The sequence below is a fragment of the Phalaenopsis equestris genome, unplaced genomic scaffold (genome assembly GCF_001263595.1).
Source record: "Phalaenopsis equestris unplaced genomic scaffold, ASM126359v1 Scaffold232945, whole genome shotgun sequence".
Taxonomy (NCBI): domain Eukaryota; kingdom Viridiplantae; phylum Streptophyta; class Magnoliopsida; order Asparagales; family Orchidaceae; genus Phalaenopsis; species Phalaenopsis equestris.
In genome coordinates this window covers 2,477-11,352 of record NW_018250903.1, presented here as the reverse complement: position 1 = coordinate 11,352, position 8,876 = coordinate 2,477, and the positions used below count along the sequence as shown (strand labels likewise).

Here is an 8,876-nt window from a genome sequence, read left to right as displayed (position 1 = left end):
GAGAAAGGTATGATCAGTCAAAATCATAAACTACATTGAAATTAATGCTTATAAGTTAAACTTTTCTTCTTTTTTTTTTGTGAGAAAGGTATGATCAGTCAAAATCATAAACTACAATGAAATTAATGCTAAGTTAAACTTTTCTTCTTTTTTTTTTTTAATGAAATTTTTAATCTATTTGAATTGACCTTCTTTCATAAGCTTAATATCAATTCTTCATATATTATTCTCTTTTTTTTCACCATCTCCTCATGAATTAGCATATAATCCTCTATCAAATAATTTTATACAGTAGATGATAAAGTCACATCTATTGTTGAAAGTGGATTCTGAAGATATATAATTCATTGACATGACCAACATACATGTGGCGATGACTAGTGAATTTTTTTGCAAAAAGCACCAAATTTATGTTCATAATTGTATTCTATTGACAATCTAAATATATCAAGAGCTCAATTCGTCAAAATCAACTTTTTCAAGTAGAGAGTAATGTAGAAGCTACTATGACCTACTATTCTGCAAATGTCAATTTTTTCCCAGTTACTAATATTGTTGCTAGATATGGGCTCATTGTTTGCCATCACTTACAAATTTTATATTTCAAAAAAAATTTTCTAGTTCACCTACTGGCCCATTCAAATTGCCAACTTTTGGAAAAGTTTAGAACATCTATTATTATGTTCCCAAACTCAAGTTCTATGATAAAATCAATTTTTGAATTTGAAGACTATGAAATTAACTTCGGTTAATCCTACCAGCCAAATCTACTAACCTAGAGATGAGAAATCCATAAATAGTTGATTTAAAACATGTAATTTCATAACTTTGATTCGCCAAATTTTCTTATTTCAGTTTTAATTTCATGTGGAAGTTTAATGTGTGATTCATTTGAGCGTCGCAATAGTGCAACTATCTAATTCCTCAAATTCTGAAAGAAGCCACTTCATTACACCAACAAGAGACCTTGATTTACATTATTTATCGAATTCTTTCATTTACATAATTTCTTCAAAGTATCTTATTATTAGCTTGATAGGAAATTTGATACAATCGATTTATGATTGTGGTGAGTAATTAAAATTGCTCATTAGTTTTACGTTGCTTGAAGTTTTCATTAAGTCCTTTGGATTTATTCAATCATTACATTACATTTTGGGTTCTAAATTCTATATTTTCAGTTTACACAGGCCATCCTATCATTCACGTTTCTCATCATAAATGGGTTTCATCAACCTTGATTCTATAGCTTATAATGTTGTGTAAATTATGCAGAATATTTAAATACACAGAGTACTGCAAATAAGAAATCTAAACTTACCACAAGCAGATGACAGAATTATCGAATCATTTTCTCCGAGGTAGATTTATATCGCCAAAGGATGGCTCCAATGAGGTTGCTCAATGAATGGGAAACAATTGGAACCATGATATTTGAGGATACAATGGTTGTCATGCCGTAGAGAAAACCAACAAAAGATGCCCTACAACAAAGGCCTCTTTATAAATTGTTGAAATTTGACATTAGTTTCAATTTGGTCAGGTTCAAATAGGGAAAACAGAAAAATAAAGATAGAATCTAACATTTGTTTATGATGTACAAACATGCAAACATCACTTTGATCATCATATATATGAAAATTTCAATACATACCACACAATTCTTATGCATTTACATGTCTAATATCTAAAGTTTAATATTTTCATTTATAACACCTTGGTATTAGAAACCTAGGCATTTTAAAAAGTTAGTGAAAGTGGTATTTTTTGTGTTATCAAAGATTTGAGTGTTATGTATATGAGGTAGTCTTTGGCTGCAACTCAGTTTTCAAGTTAAATAAGATTTATCAAATTGGATAAATTCAGATTTATCAGATCGATCTGCAACAGGAGAGCTTGCGAGCGTTGGCAGAATAAATCTGACTCGCAATCGGATTTACAAAATCCGAATTCACGTCTTAAAAATGACGGAAACTGGCAAGAGAAAGACAGAATGTGAAAAAATTGAATTTAATAGGGCGTTGGAATTTTTTTTATTTAAGTTAAATCCATGATTAAATCCTATAAATAATATGCGACCGAACACCGCTTAAATATGAAAGTTTAGCTATTAGATATGTAGATATATAAGAACTGTGTGATATCTATGTAAATGTTAATAAAGAAATTATCAGATTGTTTTTTACCATACAGCAAAAGGGTATCGCCGTTCACCACCCAGGTGAAGTCCACCAAAGATTGCACCAACTACCATAGCGCTCTTCCAATTCAGCCCAAAAAGTGGCAGCAATGCACCTCGAAAAAAAAGCTCCTAATACCGCACAAATAATTATTGTACAAGCTAGGAAGTAGCGCTAGAAATTGCCAAAATAATTGTATAAATGGGTCCTTTTAATAGAGTTAAAAGAGCAATATAGTGATTCATCAAACTCAATGCAATGAAGCTACCCAATCTAGCGTTACAGGGGTCAAATATGTGAAAAGGAAAAGTGGCCTTTAGACCCTTTTCAATATATACAGGCACAAAAGAAAAAATCGGCAATTAATAGTTAAACCATATATTCTGGAGCATATTTAATGTTTACTTGCCTCACTAAATCCAGATAAAAATGCCACCACGAGATAATCCAAATCCTGGAGCGAGCCAAGTACCTAAATAAAGAATTAAAATTTATTGGTTAGGACCTCTCCAAAAATTGAAAATCTAAGAGGATAGTAATTTATATAATGAATGTAAAACATTCTTTGCTCACTTTCTATCGAACATTTAACATATATATGTCAATATGCATCTTAAATCTAATAACTATGCATCTTAAATCTAATAACTATTAAAAGAGGCTTTCTATTCCATTAATAAAAAATATCAACCGTTCATTTAAAAAATAGAATCATCTCTCTTTATTTTTATATTATACTTTCAATTATTCATACATTTTTTTTTATTTCATAAAATAAACAAAATCATGTTATCTACCCTTCAGTTGTGATTCTATTTTAGCTCATAGATAATTTCCTATTTTATCTATCTTAATTGCATTTATATAATTTCATTAAAAAAATATTTATTCAATTTCATATAATTACAAATAAGTGTTTTTGATAAATAAAAATGACGCTCAATAGGACATAATGGAGAAAAAAGATTCATGTAACTGACCCCACTAAGTGGAATAAAGGCTTCTTTTTGTTGTTCTTGTCGTATATAATTACAAAAAAACCAAATAGCTTTGTATATTTCATCATGTTCAAGGAAAATTCACAAAACACAGCCTATTTTTTTCTAATTAAAAGAACATTTTTAAGTTCATCAAAACAAGATCAATGTTGCATAGAATAAATAAGGATAGGCATTTCTCCTTGAGAGGTGAAATATAATTCTCTTCACATTTAAAATTTACCATTTTTCACCCTCAAATATAAGAACAAATTATCCGTTCCATTTAATATCATTAAAGTTGGTGCCATATATAATTGGACGATTGATATAAATAACACATAATTCTTATGTATTTATATGTAAAATACTTAAACTTTAATATACACTCATTTAACACTTTAATGTTACAGTTAAACTAAAACATATGCATGAAAATGTGCGGTTCACATTTAAAAAATTAATTTCAGTGGTATTTTAAATGTGATGTCAAAAATTTGAATGTAATATAAGTAAATATTAAAATTTAGGTTTTATAAAAGTAAATACATAAGAATTGTGAGGTATGCATGTAAATCCCCTATATAATTTCAAAATTTTAAAAATCATCCGTTCATCAACTGAAATACTCATCAATTTCAAAATAAGTAAGCTCCGATTGTGAAATAAGATGTGCGATTTAAGTGTGAAATCTTTTAAAGGATGTGGAAATAAATAAGTGGATTGTTGATAAAATCTTACATATATTTGACAATTTAATTGGCGAAATACATGATGAACCTAGAATTTTATAAGGATTTTTATATTACATTTGATCATTTTTTATTATCATCCATACCGAAAGAGTTCAAAGACAGAGATGCACCTGTCAGTAACAAAGAGAAATCAAAAGGGTTATCCAACCAGGCAAGGTCTAAGGGTCACTATCCTATTATAAGAACAACAACTGAACTTATGCGGGTCACTTGCCCTAGACAATGGGACAGTTGCCCAGTCGGTAGAAGATTTTTGTTGCCGACTAACCCAAAGAAATGAATTAAATATCTGCAAGTCATCATTATTTTTTCAAGGTCCATAACCTCATCCGCCCAATCTAATTTGAGAGAATTATTGCAACCCTTTTATGGAATTACACCAAAATTATTTTTATTCTTACTAATAATTGATGCACTAGATCGCACCATCACTTGATAAAAAAAGTGAGTCTACATAATCTTATTCCTGGGTTGGCCCAAACGAACCTAACTAGGCCAAAGTTGAACTAGGAAGTTGGCAACAACCATCATTAACAAAATCTCCAACCCAGGAACAAAGTAAGCCATTTTGAAGCTCTCAATGCATGACTCCAATGGAGTTGACAAATCAATTTTAACAATTAGATTGTTCTAAATGTTTTGAGAATCATAGATCCCAATTAGATCAAGCAATGATTGGTAACAATAGGCTGAAATCTTCGTACAAAATTTTTTTCTCCTAAAAAACAATCCAATGTCACAAAAGAATCGTGAATCACTTTCCTTCGAAAGCCGTGACAATTCCAAGCTGTAGATATAAATTTTAGGGCCACCAAAAAGAGGTCCACTTGAGCCTACCGACATCAAGTACACGATCTTCACTTAAATAAGTGGGAAGGACATGGTCATCCCCACTAACCACCAATCTTTCAATGCCATTATGCTTGTCGCATTCATGCTTAGTGCTTTCACTTCTCAAGGAAAAATTGCCTTGAAATCTGACTTCAGTGTGTCATCGACAAAGTAAATAGAAACAACATTTCAATTTCATCCGCAGCTCTAAGTTTAGAGAAGAGCGCCGCATTATGACACATACCACAACTAACAGAAGTTCTTTCAACTGGGAAAAACCTTATTTTCCTGTTTGTGATTTCCATGCAAGAATCATTTGCCCCTTACTCGTTCTATTTTACTTTAATGATTGCGTATAGAATGACATTTGTAATTAAGCAATCAAACTCTTCTATTTTACTATATATATATATATATATGTATATATATATATATATATATAAGAAAATTGATATTTGGCAGAGACCCAAATATCTATTTCCCATGCGCATTTTGGCCCCATGATGAGAGCCTGTGCCATGTGCCTAAAATTCCAGAACCCCCGCGCCACAGTGAGATCGAACCCTTAACCTGAGGGGACATACAGTTACCCAGCCACCAACAGACCAATATATATAGGGACATACAGTGATTTCACTCTTATTTCTTTTTTTCTAATTAGGTTATTTTCTACAAGGGGAGTATTTATATGTTATTTTTTGGATAAGAGAATTTTTTGCTATTGCTATGTTATTTGGAGATATTTTCTCCTAATTTTCCCTATCGGAGTGTTGTATCTTTGAATTTCTTTCAGGTGGTGTGTTTGTAACCTAATAGAATCAAAGTGGTGATCTCTTCTAAAAGTTCGAAGACCTCCTTTGTAGTCCAACTTGCAACAAATTGTTGTTTGCCGCAAGAAAACAGTTGCTATCCTTTCCGGTTTGGTGTCCCATTGTCATCCGGGCAGAAATTTCAGTCGCTACCATTCTCTCTATCCCATCACCCCTCCCACAACTTCTCTAACACTTCTTTGCATTATGAAACGCCTTTTAGGAGCCGTAGAACAGTATCAGTTGGTAACAAAATCTGATAAACCCTAAATTTTAAAGGGATTTATCTCTCTTACCACAAACCTAAAATTTGTAAAAGAAAAAACAAACAACCCCACCAAACCCAAACTATTTCTACCACAATTCTACCACACCGGTGCTTAAGAACAGTTTTGTCTTTTATTAGCCTAAGGGCAATTTAATCTTTTGTTATATATTATTGTTTGGTATAAATAGGGCTTAATAGTTTTGGGTTAGACATGCATGAGAAAAGGACTGGAGTTTTAGGGTTAGAGGTTGGGAGAGATTTACTACCCATCGAATTGTAATCTTTGAAAGAGATCACATACCTCTCGAATTTTAGTTGCTTGTCTTTATACATTTGTGTAGTTGTTTGTAAACAATGGGGTTAAAAAAGAATTTCAAATTTTTAAAATTTGAATTAAAAAAAAAAAAAAAACTTTTAACAACTCACATGATACTTCTGCAGAGGCATCAACGATTGGCCAACCATCCATGGATGCAACATGGGATGCTGGATTAAAAAGAGTAAGTTTACTATTATGTGAATGTTGCATATAATTCAAAGAAAATGCGGGACCAAAATAAATTGAAGCAATAAAACTTAAGGATAACATACAAACAATAGGAAGAAATCACCAGTAATTGCATCCAATTTTACAATACTGGTTCAAATAACTAAGATTATGGCGGGATAAAAAAGGTTGATGACTAATTAAACACGACTTTAAGAAATGAGATTAGGCAAATACTTTACTCAGAAGTTCCATAAGCCTGACTAGCTGACAAGTACAGAAGCAATCAGTAATTATAGCATCTACCGACTGCTATCATGAACATCTTCATTATTCTTGGTTTCAGAATGACTAGATACGAGCAAGTCAAAAATAATGATAAAAATATAGGAAATTTACATACATAACACACAATTCTTATGGATTTACATGTCAACACCTAAACTTTGTGTTGAAAGATCTCAAAAATATTAATGATTATATTCCATATTTGTTATAACTCTATATTTAGAGGGTTATAAATTATATAAGGGATCTTGGGAATCTCTATTTATTTCTATCCTTAATTAAAGAGATTAGCTGTCTCTTATATTTTGTTATTATTCATTTTTTTTTTCTATTGAATTCTATTTTTATTGCTTTTATTACCAGTAAGTCCTGTAATGGGTATTTATACCCCTCTTTTCATCAATAAAATAAAGTCTTCTCATATCTTTTCATGGTATTAGAGTCATACCAATCTTCTTCGGTATGATGACTTCTTCCTCTTCCTCCCAAGAAATATCCTCAGCCTCATCTACCCCTGTTCTCGACCACATCACTGGCCTGCTCGCGCAGCAAGGTACGTTCTACCATGTCTTCACAGTCAATCAAAGATCCCTTGATCAGTGGATCATTGATTCTGGCGCTTCTCATCACATGACTGACGATGTCTCCCTTCTCCATGATTATATGTCGTGCGGAGACAACTCCACCATCCACGTTGCCGATGGCTCTGTCTCCAAAGTCGTCGGCTTTGGCTCCGTGCGCATCACCCAAAACATTCTACTCCGATCTGTGCTTCATGTTCCTACTTTAAATTGCAATTTAATATCAATCGGAAAGTTGACTAGTGATCTAAGGTGTATTGCTAAATTTTTCCCTACCACGTGTGAATTTCAGGATGCGGACTCAGGGACGACGATTGGCAATGCTGAGATGTGCTCGGGTCTCTATGTCATCAACGGTACTTCACCACCACGACCTCACTGCAGACATTTCTCTACCCATCATTTCGTCTTCAATTCTAGTGTCAATAAAGATTCTGAGATTATGTTATGGCATTTTCGTCTCGGTCATCCAAATTTTATGTATCTTGCAAAACCATTTCCAAATTTATTTATCGATAAAGATATTCGCCTGATCATGTTATGGCATTTTCGTCTCGGTCATCCAAATTTTATATATCTTGCAAAACTATTTTCAAATTTATCTATCAATAAAGTTGTTCTTTTCAATGTGAATTTTGTCAACTTGTCAAATACACTCGCACGTCATTTCCACATGTTGGTTACACCTCTTCCCGGCCATTTGCACTCATTCACAGCAATATATGGGGCTCATCCCGTGCTACAACCCTTACCGGAACTCAGGGTTTGTCTCTTTTATTGATGATCACACTCGACTAACGTGGCTATTTCTTATGAAAGATAAATCTATAGTCGGTCACATATTTGAACAATTTTACTTAATGTTCCAAACACAATTTCAAACCTCCATCCAGGCACTCAAGGCTGATAATGCAAAGGAGTACTTCGCTTCTGTCCTCGACTCTTATCTCTCATCTAAAGGCATCCTCCATCTCAGTTCTTGCATCGACACTTCTCAACAAAATGGGATCGTCGAACGCAAGAACCACCACCTTCTCGAGGTGGCCCGCTGCCTCATGTTTTCCTCTAACGTGTCTAAGGTTTTTTGGGGTGACGTTGTATCCACTGCAGCCTACCTCATCAACAGGATGCCTTCTAGGGTCCTCAAATTTCAAAGTCCAGTCCAACTCATTCTCAAATCGTTTCCCCATACCAAGGCAATTGCCTAAAATCTACCTACCAAAGTATTTGGTTGCTCCTCCTTTGTTCATATTCATTTACACAATCACAGCAAACTTGACCCTAAATCTACTAAATGTATTTTCCTCAGCTACTCGCCTCTTCAAAAAGGGTATATGTGCTACTCTCCTCTCACAAGAAAAACCTACAACACTATGGATGTCACTTACTTTGAAAATCAGTCTTACTACCCCAATTTTAATATTCAGGGGAAGACTTTAAGGGAATATCAGTTTGGGGGGACAACGATTTCATACCATCACACACCAAATCCTCATTCCCTGAACCGAACTCATTATCTCCCGACTCGGATTCAGCAAGTTCATCCAACTCACATGAAAATGCACCTAGCAATCAGTCTCCGTCTAATTCCCAAGTGTCCAACTGGTCACCCATTCTTGCACCACCTCCCACGCACAACAAACACATCCAACACCAATCCAAGGCAACACCAATCCAAGAGACAGAACTGGATCCAACTC

At 33.5% G+C, this 8,876-nt stretch overlaps 1 pseudogene; it reads right to left on the bottom strand.

The window, feature by feature from the left end:
- Nucleotides 1-841: 841 nt before the first annotated feature.
- Nucleotides 842-8,876, bottom strand: part of LOC110038474 — a 10,507-nt pseudogene continuing 2,472 nt past the window's right edge.